The sequence below is a fragment of the Rhinopithecus roxellana genome, chromosome 17 (assembly GCF_007565055.1).
Source record: "Rhinopithecus roxellana isolate Shanxi Qingling chromosome 17, ASM756505v1, whole genome shotgun sequence".
NCBI lineage: Eukaryota > Metazoa > Chordata > Mammalia > Primates > Cercopithecidae > Rhinopithecus > Rhinopithecus roxellana.
Genome location: NC_044565.1, coordinates 70,159,054 through 70,174,443, shown reverse-complemented (window position 1 = coordinate 70,174,443; position 15,390 = coordinate 70,159,054). Strand labels below are relative to the sequence as shown.

The window sequence follows — 15,390 nt, the reverse complement described above, 5'->3', positions numbered from 1 at the left end:
ATAATTTGAACAAACTAATTTGAAAAGCAAGCCAGCAACAGAATTTTTAATATTTTAAAAGCTGAAGTATTGATAAAAGCATTTACTCCTCTAGAACTAGCCAAATTATTCTAGTGCTCTTTAGGAGAAATAAATTTCTATTCATCCATTATTGCTGTAAGTCAGATATACATAAACATCATAGATTGCTAATGATTATTTAATTAAAACAAGCAAAGTTACTTAGCTTTACTCCATACTCCACAGAAGGTTTGGGAGCTTAGATTTAAGACCATATTAATTTCATAGGAAGAGCTGCACTGAAGCTCAAATGGTGGGCTCTGGTATCAGACATACATTGTAAGGAACTTGGGCAAGTTAATCTCCTTGTGCTTTCTTCATCTGTAAAGTAGGGGTAATAATAGTACTTACATTATTTTTAATTTTTATTTTTGAGATGGAGTCTTGTTCTGTCACCAGGCTGGAGCGCAGTGGCATGATCTCGGCTCACTGCAACCTCCGCCTCCCAGGTTCAAGCGACTCTTCTGCCTCAGCCTCCTGAGTAGCTGGAACCACAGGTGTATGCCACCATGCCCAGCTAATTTTTTTTTTGTATTTTTAGTAGAGATGGGGTTTTACCATGTTGGCCAGGATGGTCTTGATCTCTTGACCTCGTGATTCACCCGCCTTGGCCTCCCAAAGTGCTGGGATTTACAGGCGTGAGCCACCACGCCCAGCCATACTTACTTACTTTATTAGTTAGGCTAGGTTAGGCAATGCTGCAGTAACAAATGCCCCTCTTTTCCAATATCAATGGTAGAGTGTCTTATTATGACAATAAATCATGGAAAGTCAGCTACGTGCATGAATGACCATCTAGGGCAGTTGTCTTCAATGACCCAGTGATCCAAGTTGGCCAAAAAAAATAAAAAAGAAGGACAGCAGAATCTGATTTTAATAAGCTTTTTTTTTTTTTTTTTTTACCAAAGTTAAAAAAAAATTTTTTTACTGAAAGTGACACTGTCAACTCTGCTCGTATATCACTGACAAGAATTAGTTACATGCAAGGTCCAGGCCCATATGGGGGGGGGGGGCTGTGAGGTATTGTTTTCTATGTGTCCAGAATGGAGGAATATGAAATGGGATTTGGTGAATTCAAAATATTACTTCTGTCATAACTACCTGATAAGGTTGATGCATAGATGGAATGAGATAATAAATGTAGAGCTCTTAGAACATACCTGATACATAGTAAGCACTCAATAAAGGTTTGCTAAAACTATAAGTCACAACCATTATATGGTAACACAAGATATTTATATTCAAAAATTTCCCACCGAGTGAAACTTCAGGCTGACTTAGAATTTAATGACCGATTTCTCTGCACTTATCTGGGCATTTGAAATGACCTTCTCCTAAGCGTGTTGAGAAAAGATAGGCCAAAGAGCCAGGATAGTCCCCACAAATGACTCCAGTGCTGGCACAAACTGTGGGTAGCACAAACTGTGAATAACTGTTGAGTCCCCTGTGCTTACACTTCTCCTGAAGGTTTGCAGAAAATGCACTCTGCAATACTGCTTCTGTTTCAGAGATCAGAACGGTTCTGGAATTCTCTGAGGTCTTGACCTAAACATCACATTTTCATACCATCTACTGCCAGCCTCTAGCTTAATGCAAATACAAAATTACATTTTTCTGTAGAAAGCTCCAAAAATTTAAGTAGGATAAATAATAAGGATTTCTGTTCAAAGATGGACATTACAGACAAAATGAACAAACTGGTAACTTATAGGGAGAAGATAATAACAAAGACTCAAATAAAAGATTAGTACCAGAATATGTAACTCCAACAGATAAGAAACAAATGTAAAAATGGGTTAAAGAAACAGAAGGGGAAGCTTAAATGGATAAAAGCAAATAAACAATGATCAGCCTACCAGTAATCAGAGAAATACAAATTAAAGCAAGATATCGTAATGATTGGCAAAAATGATAAATTTGGGTAATACAAAGTATTGGCAAGGATGCAGGAGGACAAGCATTGGCAAGCGCTGCCAGTGGGATTCTAAACTGGCGCAGCCTTTCCGGAAGGGCAATCTGGCAGTGCGCTAAGGATGTTCACCCTGGCAAGCTAAGAAAACTGGGCTGCTTATTACCATGGGAATGGAAAGAAGAGTGTGGTGGATACCTGCTATGGAACCCCACACGGCAATCAGGTTCAACAACCTAAATGTAAAAGGAAAGCTCTTAAAAGCATAAAGTCAAGTGAATATAAGAAACAGAATGAGAGGCCGGGCGCGGTGGCTCAAGCCTGTAATCCCAGCACTTTGGGAGGCCGAGACGGGTGGATCACAAGGTCAGGAGATCGAGACCATCCTGGCTAACATGGTGAAACCCCCGTCTCTACTAAAAAATACAAAAAAAAAAAAAAAAAAAAAAAAAACTAGCCAGGCGAGGTGGCGGGCGCCTGTAGTCCCACCTACTCGGGAGGCTGAGGCAGGAGAATGGCATTAACCCAGGAGGCGGAGCTTGCAGTGAGCTGAGATCTGGCCACTGCACTCCAGCCCGGGCAACAGAGCGAAACTCCGTCTCAAAAAAAAAAAAAAAAGATACAGAATGAGAACCTTAGTACATCCCGTATGTAAATGAAAAACATCTCTTATGTAAAGGCCACAAAACAACCCACTATATTTTTACGGGCATACAAATAAGTAAGAACATTGTTAATGGGAATGGGAAGAGTGAAGATGGAAGACGAAAAAGTAAAAAGATGAAAACAAAAGCAGAGCCATGCACACACTGGTGGTGATGACAATGTGCTATCAATTAACCAGTATGATGAATTCAACTCTCTAACCCAAGGTGCCAGAGACACCCACTCTCACACAAAAAAGTAGAAAACCACTTGAAGGAATTATTTGGTACTCATCCATGAGGGTCTTCCGAAAATTCATGATTGACATATGTAGCTAAATGGAATAAAATAAGCTGTGGGATGATGGTGATCTGAATTGAGTTTTCTAACTACTAGAGAAGATCACAACTGTTTCTCAGCAGTAAAGTGAATCCTTTTCTTATAGAATTTATTGATACATGCTTTGAAATGAGAAACCCAGATCCTAAAATACAAGGCCGAACATATTCAGAGAGGCCTAAAAGAAGTAAACTAAGTGAATTCATTATAAAGGTCAAGGTACAACCTGTCACCTTAGCTCACTCTGACACTTCATTTTGGCTTTATCAATTCTAGTACGTCTTAATTTGGCACGTTCTTACTCTACACACAAGAGGGGACGTGCCCCAGAATGATTCATCAGTAGGAAGGCATTCTTTCTGTGGGGGGGTGTGAGGACACACGTGAGGTTAAGGTACAAAATCCATGTGGTGCTCTGCCCTAATCAACTGCAATAAAACATGGGAGGAATATTCCCTGCGATTGAAGCACTCAAGGCATAGATCCTTGTGGCAATGTTTTACAGCCTTTTTACACTGTACCACCTGTTGAAGATGTTTACTTGAGTCTTTGCTTTCTCTCTTTTTAAGTCTAAAGAAAGGATGAGAGTCCTGATTATTTGTATTCATAGGTTCCATTTCTTTTTCATATTTAAAGATACACTATGGACAAGTTAAATAATGCCATTTCCTCCCCCAGCTGCATGTGCTGAATGAACAAAAGCCCCAAATAAAACGTTCCCATCGCATAAACTAGAGCAACATTACTAAGTCCAACTTGGGTAAGTCCAATTTACCCAGCTGTTTCTGAGGCAACTAGATGCTGGAATTAAAGTAGATTTTTCTCTTCTTTGGGGAATTTCTTACTCAACATTATAGGAAAGTAGTCCTTGATAAAGCTATTGAGAAAAAGTAACATTTTAAATGGGAGGAAGAGAGAGAAGACAGAGAAGGGGAAGGGGCATGGGAGGGAAGCAGGAGGGGGAAGCTCCAGGAAAAGGGGACTCAATGGGATGTGGGAAGAGACAGGAAGGGAGATAGGCTGGGTTCAAAGTTGGGGACTACTAATAGAGCAAGACTAAAATAATCCAACATTAGGAACACACTAAGTACCCCGGTCACAAATTTTATTCCATTAAGTAGTGCTTAACCAAATCTTTCTGGCATCTTCTCTAGGATTTATTTTCACTCTCTGACCCAGTAGTGCTTTTCCATCTGGTCTCACAATCCTTATCAGAGTGGAGGTGTGAATTGCATCTAGAGATTGTTCTGGGATCTCCGAGCGCTCCCAGTTCTAAAAGCTTTTAACTTCCTCTGGCAAAGGATGCTCCTGACCTGCAGTTCCCAACTGTTCCCCTGGCCAGCTGGGCCCTGTGGCTCACCCCACATGATTCCTCAAATGACGACCACCCGGCTCTGTGTCTGTACTGTGGCCTCAGTGATCTTTCACCATTCGGGGCTCATCTCTGTTTCATGGCCTGGCTTCTGTTAATCCTCCTGTGTCTTGCCAGAGGCTTTGTCTTCATTTTGCAACCTGTTCCTGCTGATGCACTGCAGTTTCTTGCCGGCGTCTTTATAAGTCTTAAGACTTAAGAAATCTCTGGCAAGAGGTTGTGGAGGCTTAGTTGAGGCTACGAAGTGGAGATGAGACTCCTGATACAGCCAAATGTTAAGAGTTTGGCCAAACTTGTTCTTTATTTTTTTCTTTCCTTTATATTAAAAAGCCACCTAAACACAACAGAAGAGCTTTTAAACAAAATTAACAACGGTCTCTTGGTGACAACTAAGGCCACAAACAAAAGGTTTCTTCTTATGCATGCAGAGTATTAGGGCACCATGTAACACCTAGATCGGGTTCATACCCTCTTTGAGTGTGCACTGACTTCTCCAAAAATATCATCTCTCTTGGCATCCCACTTGAAGATCCATATATAAAAAAAGAAATATAAATATAAGTGTGTGTGTGTAAGGCAGCAAACAAATGTTGAGGAGATTGGGTCCACATTAGCCATATGGTATTTTTGTATAAAAACAATCATCATGTGGTATTAGGACCAAAGAAAATGAAATTCATATTCATTTCCAAAATCTGACAGCTTGTTTATTTCTGCTATCATGTGGCATACTAGAATTTATTTCCTTATAGTCAAATCCTAAAAAAAATTAGAAAACACTTTAATACAACACAATAATGTACTACTGTTTAAAAAATGGAACACAGGACACAGATCCTTGGTTATTACCAAAATTTCCTCCCCTTCCTTTCCCCATTAAAAAAACCATAGAGGCCGGGTATGGTGGCTCACGCCTGTAAACTCAGCACTTTGGGAGGCCGAGGCAGGAGGATCACTTGAGGTCAGGAGTTTGAGCCCAGCCAACATGGCAAAACCCTGTCTCTCTTAAAAATACGAAAAAAGTAGCCAGATGTGGTGGTGCGCACCTGTAGTCCCAGCTATGTGGGAGGGTGAAGCAGGAGAATCGCCTGAACCCAGGAGGCAGAGGTTGCAGTGGGCCAAGATTGCATTACTGCACTCCAGCCTGGGTGACAGAGAAAGACTCTGTCTCAACAAACAAACAAACAACCCCATAGAAACCTGGTAAACCAGTAAACAGTATAGAGCTTTCAATAAGAAAAGACAGACATTGTAGTGTTAAGTCTATTTTTGGGAAGGTTAAGGATGCTATCTATTGCTTGAATCTGATTGGCTGTTTCAGTCAAGTGAGCAAAAGGAAGTTATTTAAACTATTACTTATAGACGACAAAGCCGATTAATTGCTCCAGCAAACTCCCAGGCTGCCTACTAATATGCACTTTACCCCTCTGGCTAATTGAATGTATGCACAGTATAATTACAAATGGATAGGTCCTGGTCTTTTCTTCTCTCTGAAATGATATACTGCTTTTATTAACAGGGAGTGAAGAAGAGAGCTAATATTTATAGATGACATTATATTTCATTCACTTCTCTAACAAATTAGCTTTTGTAGCCTTCCATTAGTAGAGGGTAATAAGGCACAAACATGTATGGAGAGACACTTGGACTTAGTGAGATGCAAATGGTGAATGATGATCAGTGAAAAATGCATACAGGAGACTCAGCAGTGACTAATGAGGGGAAAGGAATTTAGTGAAGAGATACAATGTGCTGTCCTGGCTTCCCCTTCTTTTAGTGTTGTTCCCTGTCAACAGCCTAGAAGACAGGAAGGATAGTTTTGGAAAGTTCATTCTAAACCAGCTACGTATGAAGAAGGCAAACAGGAATGAAAATGTGTATTATATTTCCCTAGAAGGCACATTTCACACATTTAGTAGAAAAGATACAACTGCTAACTGTGATTACAAGTTCACTTTCATCAACTAATTCAAAATGAATAGGGGTTTCCTAATACTTACTTTATAAAATAACAGGTGTTAGGAACCGTCCAGCTCCACCCACTGAGTTGGTGGCAGTCCTAGATAAGGAACACTTGTTTAGGTCTTAGGGTCCAGGATGATTCATTCCATACCTGTCAACAATGGCTCCTAAAGTTTGGCCAGAAACTAATCAGTCTGCAGGTCCTTCAAACTGCCGACTGCTGCCCACCGCTGCCTTCCTAGAACCCAATCTATTGGCCCTGGACCACCACATGAGTTCGTTCTCTATTCCTCACTTGCCTTTCTGTCAGCTAAAGGGTCAACACAACTCCTGAACTCTTCTTCAGCCTTAGCTTAGGACACTAGTGCCTAGTCAACCTCACCTCCTTAAGCTAATACCTAGTTTCAATCATATCTTCTGGGCCCTAATTATAGTCTAAACAAAATAACAATCATCCAGAAAATTTGAGTGCTTAGTATTTGCCAAGCACAATTCTAGGAGTGGGGTGGACAGTAATGAACAAAGTCATTTATGATTTTTTTTTTTTTTTTTTTTTTGAGACGGAGTCTCGCTCTGTAGCCCGGGCTGGAGTGCAGTGGCGCAGTCTCGGCTCGCTGCAAGCTCCGCCTCCCGGGTTCACACCATTCTCCTGTCTCAGCCTCCCGAGTAGCTGGGACTACAGGCGCCCGCCACCACGCCTGGCTAATTTTTTGTGTTTTTAGCAGAGACCGGGTTTCACCGTGTTAGCCAGGATGGTCTCGATCTCTTGACCTCGTGATCTGCACACCTCGGCCTGCCAAAGTGTTGGGATTACAGGCATGAGCCACCATGCCCGGCCAGTCATTTATGATTTTTTAAAATTTAGAAACAAAGACTGTCATCTGCTAGAAAAACCCACAGCCACTCAAACAGCAAATACAGGCTGCGAACAGGAAAAGCTAGGTGGCACTTACCTGTGCCAGCCTAGCCAAGAATATGCACGTAAAACATGCAGCTTGCTACAAGCAAGTCACGAAAGAGCAAAGGATGTGTGTCGGCTAAGATGTCAACTCAGCATGCAATGTCACACACGCCACCCTGCTTCAGGGATTATACCAACTGGCACAACGCTTCTAAAATCAATTGTTTGCCCTCGATGCTGACCCAGGAAAGGGATTAACACTGCATTATAAAAAGGAATTCAAGAAGTGCAAAAACAAGGCACTTAAAGATAGGCTGGGATAGATAGAACCATGGTAACAGGTACACAAATTCAAGCCAACAAACCAAAAATTCCAATAATCTTAGGTAAATTACCATACTCTTCATCCACATTGCCTGGCCTTCCTCCCTCAAGTTCAGAGTGGACCTGCTTTAGGTTTTTTATAGGTTTTGTGAGGACAGGTGGGAGCAGGGAAGGTGTTATCATTAGAATAGATTCTAAAGGTCGGGCGCAGTGGCTCATGCCCATAATCCCAGCATTTTAGGAGGCCGAGGCAGGCGGATCACGAGGTCAGGAGATCAACACCATCCTGGCCAACACGGTGAAACCCCGTCTTTACTAAAAAAATACAAAAAAATTAGCCAGGCATGGTGGCAGGCACCTGTAGTCCCAGCTACCTGGGAGTCTAAGCCAGGACAATGGCGTGAACCTGGGAGGCGAAGCTTGCAGTGAGCCGAGATCGCGCCACCGCACTCCAGCCTGGGTGACACAGTGAGTGAGACTCCGTCTCAAAAAAAAGAAAAAAAAAAAAAAAGAATACATTCTAAATACAGGTAAGGCATTAAAAAGTTCTCTTCTTTTTCCTTTCCTTTTTATTTTCCCCTCCCACTTGTATCCTGCAAGTCAAGACCAAAGACTGTTGATGTCACAGTGGGTCTCTGCTTACTTAAAGGGCTGAAGTAATACCGATATTAGTGAAAAATGTTTTGGCCAACTATACAATCTAATCTCTCAAGGGCAACAGAGGCCCAGGCTCAGGCTTCCCTGGTATTTAGTCACTGGAGCTAAATGCAAGGGGGAGAAGGTTGCACTGTAATCTCAGCACTTTAGGAGGCCGAGATGGGCGAATCACCTGAGGTTAGGAGTTCGAGACCAGCCTGGCCAACATGGCAAACTCCATCTCTACTAAAAATACAAAAATTAGCAGGCATGGTGGTGTGTGCCTGTAATTCCAGCTAAATCACTTGAACCCAGGTGGCAGAGGTTGCAATGAGCTGAGATCGCGCCACCATATTCTGGCCTGGGTATAGGTGAAGTAAGACTCCATCTCAAAAACAAACAAACAAACAAACAAACAAACAAAAACTATATAAGTGGGAGGCTAAGGCATGAGAATCACTTGAACCTGGGAGGCAAGGTGCAGTGAGCCAAGATTGTGCCACTGCACTCCAGCCTGGGCAACAGAGCAAGACTCTGTACCAAAAAAAAAAAAAAAAAAGTCTACGTTGTAACCATACAACAAATTGTGAGGGAAATGCTGAAAATTACGGTTTCACTAGCCTATTTATAAGTAATAGTCACTATTTATTTGGAGAGGTTTCTATTTTCTTGGCAGAAAACAATGTAAACAAAGTCAGTTTGGTCGCCATAAGCTAAGATCTATCCAAGAAAATCTTGCCTAGAAAGAGGTCAGCAACCTTCTTAATCTTGAGGACCACCAACACGGCTTCACAAGGAACTCCGGGAGCTGCGAGCAGGAAGCCTTACCGCAGAGACAGTAAACTGGCAAGTCAGTCATGTCAATTTCCTGCTTAAAACTATAAGGGAACCAGATGGCTCCCTGCCACTCTCACCACAGCTTACAAGGCCCCAACACCATCTGTCCTGGGAAACTTCCCCACTCCCCTCTCACTGACCAGCTTTCACACTCTGACTCCAGCCACACGAAGCTCTCCTCCATGCGTTCTGCACACGCTGTTCCCTTTGACTGGAACACTCCTGCCCGCTCTCTGAGTGGCTAACCCTTACTTATCCTCAGGTGTCCTTCCCCTGACCCCCCACATTTGGTTAGGGGGTCTTCTCAGCTGCTCTCGAGCCCCTCATGCTTTTCCTCTCATAGCACTTGTCAAACTGCACCACAGCCTCCTGCCGAGACGTCAGCTTCTCAGAGGCAGTGACTCATCTGTCTTCTTCCTTGTTTTATTTCTATTGCCTACAGGACCTGACACTTGCCAGGTACTTAGCAAGCATCTGTTGACTAAATGAATGGAACAAAATGAGAAAGCAAAGGAGGGAAAAGAGGAAGAGACAAAAAACTGCTTTTGAAGGAGGAGGGTGGTGTGTTCATGGCCATAGTGTGATAAGTTTCAGTGACATCATCTGTTACAGAAGTTACATCACGACATAACTTCTTTTCCTTCTTGTAAATTGAAAAGATCATATACCTTTGGTTTTCTTGAGCAATGGATAAGCATTTTGGGATCCAGAGCAGGAGAACAACAGAAATAACAACTCCTTGTATTTTCATGCCACTTTCCAGCTTTTAAAGAGCAGTATGCTCTTGTATCAATTCTGAGGCAAGTGAGATAGGTGTTATTATTACTATCATTTTACACATGAGGAAACTGAGGCTTAGTGACACATGACTTGCTGAGGTCACATGTTTATTAAGCATCAGAGCCAGAGCCCCAGACCAGGCCTTCAGATCCCTCAGTGAAGGCAGAGTTTGACCCACTTAGCACGGTGCATAAATCCAGCACCTTGCCTACCACCTGGGGCTCAAGAGTGCAGAGGTTCAAGAGTGCGGAGGTATTAGCCTCTATCTTGAACAAACTCAAATGTAATCAATCTAATTTTATAATGTGCCCAATTTATTCTCCATAGATACCATAAACAGAACTATTTCTTTTTTTCTTTTTTTTTTTGAGACAGAGTTTTGCTCATGTCGCCCAGGCTGGAGTGCAATGGCATGATCTTGGCTCACTGCAATCTCCACCTCCTGGGTTCAAGTGATTCTCCTGCCCCAGCCTCCTGAGTAGTTGGGATTACAGGTGCATACCACCATGCCCAGCTACGTTTTTGTATTTTTAGTAGAGATGGGATTTACCATGTTGGCCAGGCTGGTCTCGAACTCCTGACCTCAGGCGATTCACCCATCTCGGCCTCCCAAAGTGCTGCGATTACACCACTGTGCCCAGCCAACAGAACTATTTTTTAAGAGCAATTTTCATGAAACAAATGCAAACTTAAGTAATAAAAAGGAGCTACAGGCTGGGCGCAGTGGCTCATGCCTGTAATTGCAGCACTTTGGAAGGCCCAGGTGGGAGGATTATGAGGTCAGGAGATCGAGACCATCCTGGCCAACATGGTGAAACCCTGTCTCTCTAAAATTACAAAATAATTAGCTGGGCGTGGTGGTACGTGCCTGTAGTCCCAGCTACTCAGGAGGCTGAGGCAGGAGAATCACTTGAACCCAGGAGGCAGAGGTTGCAGTGAGCCAAGATCACGCCAAGGCACTCCAGCCTGGGCAACAGAGTGAGACTCCATTTCAAAAAAAAAAAAAAAAGAGCTACAAACCCAGTCAAATGAATAAAGACCCATAAATTGTGACTGCATTAGCTTCTCTGCTAAACGTTATATACAATCTCCTGCCTACATCAATGGGACACTGAGCTCATGTTGAAAATAGCTCTTTGATTTCTGTCATCATGCAAATGAAAAATGGCCATGTAGGCAATCAATTCTTTTTTCTTTTTTTTAATAGTTTTGAGAAATAACTGATGTACAATTGCACATTTCAAATTTTAATGACTTTTGACACCTGAGAAACCACAATAAGGAAAATGGATGTATACAGCATCTTCCTAAGTTTCTCTTACTCTTGTAATCTCTCCATTCCATAACTACACTGCTCCTGTCCCCAGGCAACCACTGTTCTGCTGTCATTATAATTTGCATTCACTAGAATTTTATATAAATGTATACTTATTATTATGTAAATAGTACATCATGCAGCATGTACTCTTCTTTGCCTGGTTTCTTTCACTCAGCATAACTATTTTGAGATTCATCCACTTTGTTGTACATACCAACAGTATACTCACTTTTATTGCTGGGTAGTATTCCATTGTAATGGATATCCCACTATTTGTTTACCCATTCCCTGTTGAGGGACATTTGGGTTGTTTCCACCTTTTGGCTATTATAAATAAAGCTGTTATGAACATTCATCTGCAAGTCTTTGTGTAGATGTATGCTTTCATTTATCCTGACTAAATACCTGCAGTAGAATGACTGGGTCATCTAGTAGGTGTATGCCTAACTTTGTAAGAAACTTACCAACTGTTTTTCAAAGTTAATGTATCATTTTATATTTCCATAAAAGTTACAGTTCTACATCCTTGCCAATGCTTGTTTTGGTCAAACTTTCAAATTTTACCCATTCTAGTAGGTGTATAGTATTAATCTCATTGTGGCTTTAATTTACATTTCCCCAATGACTACATATTTGTTCAAATCTTTTGCCTAAATTTTATTGAGCTGTTTGTCTTCTTATTCCTAAGTTGTAACAGTTCTTTGTATACTCTGGATAACAGTTCTTTGTCACATGTGTGTTTTGCTATTTTCTCCTCTTTGGGTCTGTTGGCTGGCTGTTTTATTTTGTAACCGTGCCTTGAAGAGCAAACATTTTGATTTTGGTGAAGTGTAATGTATTGATTTTTCTTTTATATTTAATGTTCTTTTATGTATCATACTTAAGAAATTTTTGCTAAGCCCAAATTAACTAAGATTATTTTCCTATGTTCTCTTCCAGATATTTGTCATGCTTTGAATGTTTGTGTCTCTCCCAAATTCATATGTTGAAATTCTAACCCTCAGGTGATGGTATTAGTAAGTAGAACCTTTGGAAGGTGATTAGATCATGAGGGCTCTGCCCTCATGGGATTACAGCCCCCACTTTTTTTTTTTTTTTTTTTTTGAGACAAGAGTTTTGCCTTGTTGCCCAGGCTGGAGTGCAATGGCGCCATTTCAGCTCACCACAACCTCTGCCTCCCCGGTTCAAGTGATTCTCCTGCCTTAGCTTCCTGAGTAGCTAAGATTATAGGCATGCGTCACCACACCCAGCTAATTTTTGTATTTTTAGTAGAGACAGTGTTTCTCCATGTTGGTCAGGCTGGTCTCGAACTCCTGACCTCAGGTGATCTGCCTGCCTTGGCCTCCCACCATGTGCTGGGATTACAGGTGTGAGCCACTGTACCTGGCCTAGAGCCCTTTTAAAAGAGACTACAGGGAGCTAGCCTCTCCTGCCATGTGAGGTTACAGTGAGGAGATAAAACAAGTGAGTCTATGAAAGAAGTGAGTCCTCATCAGACACTCAATCTGCCAGTGCTTGTTTGGACTTCCCAGTCTCCAAAACTGTAGGAAATAAAGTTCCGTTTTTATAAGTTACTCAGTCTACAGTATTTTGTTGTAATAGCCTGAATGAACTAAGATAATATCTATAATTTTAGCTCTTACACTTAGGTCTATAAATTCATTTTGAGTTAATGCTGTACATGCCATGGGGTAAGGACGGAGGCTCAACTTTTTGGTTATGGCTACCCAGTTGTTCTGGCATCATTTGTTGAAATGATTATCCTTTCTCTATTGAATTACCTGGGCAACTTGGTCAAAAACTGAATGTCTGTACATGGGCGGGTCTATTTCTGGATTCATTATCAAATTCAGTTTCATTTATCTATTTTTTTGTCTTCATGCCAACACCATACTGCTTTGATTATTGTAGCTTTATAGTAAGTGTTGAAATCAGGTATTGCAAGTCCTTCCTCCAACTTTGCTCTTCTTTTCAAAAGTTGTTTTGGCTATTCTTGGTCCTTGGTATTATACATACATTTTAGAACCAGCTTGTCAATCCCTAAAAAAGAACTCTGCGGAGATTTGTTTTTTTTTTTTTTTGAGACGGAGTCTTGCTCTGTCGCCCAGGCTGGAGTGCAGTGGCCGGATCTCAGCTCACTGCAAGCTCCGCCTCCCAGGTTCACGCCATTCTCCTGCCTCAGCCTCCCAAGTAGCTGGGACTACAGGCGCCCACCACTGCGCCCGGCTACTTTTTTGTATTTTTTAGTAGAGACGGGGTTTCACCGTGTTAGCCAGGATGGTCTCGATCTTCTGACCTCGTGATCCGCCCGTCTCGGCCTCCCAAAGTGCTGGGATTACAGGCTTGAGCCACCGCGCCCGGCCTCTGCTGAGATTCTTGACTACTTAATCTGTAGATTTATAGATCAATGATTACTCTGGGAAGAACTGACATCTTAATACTGAGCCTTCTGGCCCACTGACAATATATTTCTCCACTTATTTAGGTCTTTTTAAATTTATCTTTTACAGTTTTTGGTATATAGGTTTTGTACATCATTTGTTAAATGTATCCCTGAATACTTCATATTTTTGATGCTATTTTAAATGGTGTTTAATGGCCTATCCTTTGTTCAACAAATATTTTCTGTGCAACTACCATGTGCCAGGATCCAAAGATTCTAGTCCATGCTGATGTTTTCTCTTTTGCTCTCACCGCTAATTGCACCACAAAACTTAAATACTTTTTTATGTGCTGCTGTATTCTTTAATTCTTTCTTGTACATGTCTTATCTACCCAACTAAATTGCAAGCCCTTTGGGAATGAAAACTATAATTTATATTTAAATTTGTAAGTCCATAATGCTTAGAGTATTGATAGGCAAACAGAAGAGACATCCTTTTTTTTTTTTTTTTTTTTTGAGAGGGAGTCTTGCTCTGTCGCCAGACTGGAGTGCAGCGGCACAATCTTGACTCACTGCAACCTCTGACTACCGGGTTCAAGTGATTCTCCTGCCTCAGCCTTCTGAGTAGCTGGGATTACAGGTGTGCACCACCATGCCCGGCTAATTTGTGTATTTTTAGTGGAGACAGCGTTTCACCATGTTGGCCAGGCTGGTCTCGAACTCCTGATCTCAGGAGATCCTACTGCCTCAGCCTCCCAAAGTGTTGGGATTACAGGCGTGAGCCACTGTGCCTGGCCAGAGAAATCCTTTTCTTAATGAAAAGACTCATAAAGTTAAGCAAATAAAACTTTGAAACTAGTCTGTGTTCAGTACTAACTTACAATTAAGCAGATAAAAACAATATTACATATGTGTTTGTTGTGTTCAACTGTAGCTTAGGGACTAAGGGGTTTCAAGGAGCTGTGGATTTGCTTCCTTGTCCTTCCGGAGCTCATGAGGAAGGAAAACACTGAAGAAACCATCCCCTATGTATTTAGATGGCAGAACCCAAAGAGCCCTGAGGCCTGTTGTTGGGAAAGCCTAACTCCAAAATGGCTTATGTCCATTTTCCATTTCAATCTCTGGCATGTGCAATTTTGACAAATATCTGTAAGCATCTGACTGGGTCTGTTTACAGGATACAGGCAGCTGTTTACAAGACATAGGCCAAATTTTACCCTTCAATATCCAAGAATTATTTTCAGTGATTTCAGGTCCATTATTGGGTTCTGACCCTATCCCCTTCTCAGTATAGTTTAAAAACATAACCAACTTGCTTCCAAGTCCTTAAAATGTAGGGCTCCCTCCCAAGCCTTCCCCCTGCCCCACCCCAGAGTAAATCAGTTTCAAATGTATTTATCACGAAGAATACAAGGTTGTTTAAGGAAGTAGTCAGCAGTGCTTTTTAAGTGGTGAGCCAAATAGAGGGTTGGGACTTTATGCCAATGTGTAGGTAGAATGGGGAAGGTGATACATGCTCAGAAATGACAGCATGGGAGCCTTCTGGAGCAAATGAACGAGGCGGGCATTGTGGTATGGATTATGCAGTGGCACATACCTCAGAGGCTACCTAGTCTACAGATTAAAATTTCAAACTTGAGCTCAACCCCAAAGAATTCATAAATATCTATCGCCTGTGCCGGAGGAAAAATAGTTGAGTCCTTTTAACTGACAAAATTAGTGGAAAAGTATCTTTAAAAAATAATTCCAGGCCAGGTGCAGTGGCTCACACCTGTAATCCCAGCACTTTGGGAGGCTGAGGTGGGCAGATCACCTGAGGTCAAGAGTTCCAGACCAGTCTGGCCAACATAGTGAAACCCAGTCTCTACTAAAAACACAAAAATTAGCTGGGCGTGGTGGTGTGACCCTGTAATCCCAGCTACTT

The 15,390-nt window shown here is 41.8% G+C and overlaps 1 protein-coding gene and 1 long non-coding RNA gene across 5 annotated transcripts in view; one reads left to right on the top strand and one right to left on the bottom strand.

The window, feature by feature from the left end:
* The window catches only part of BABAM2 (BRISC and BRCA1 A complex member 2), a 451,290-nt gene that overhangs the window by 132,300 nt on the left and 303,600 nt on the right, over positions 1–15,390 (bottom strand). The gene's annotated exons all lie outside the window — the stretch shown is intronic.
* LOC104668471 overlaps positions 1–15,390 on the top strand; it is a 55,819-nt gene that overhangs the window by 1,545 nt on the left and 38,884 nt on the right. The gene's annotated exons all lie outside the window — the stretch shown is intronic.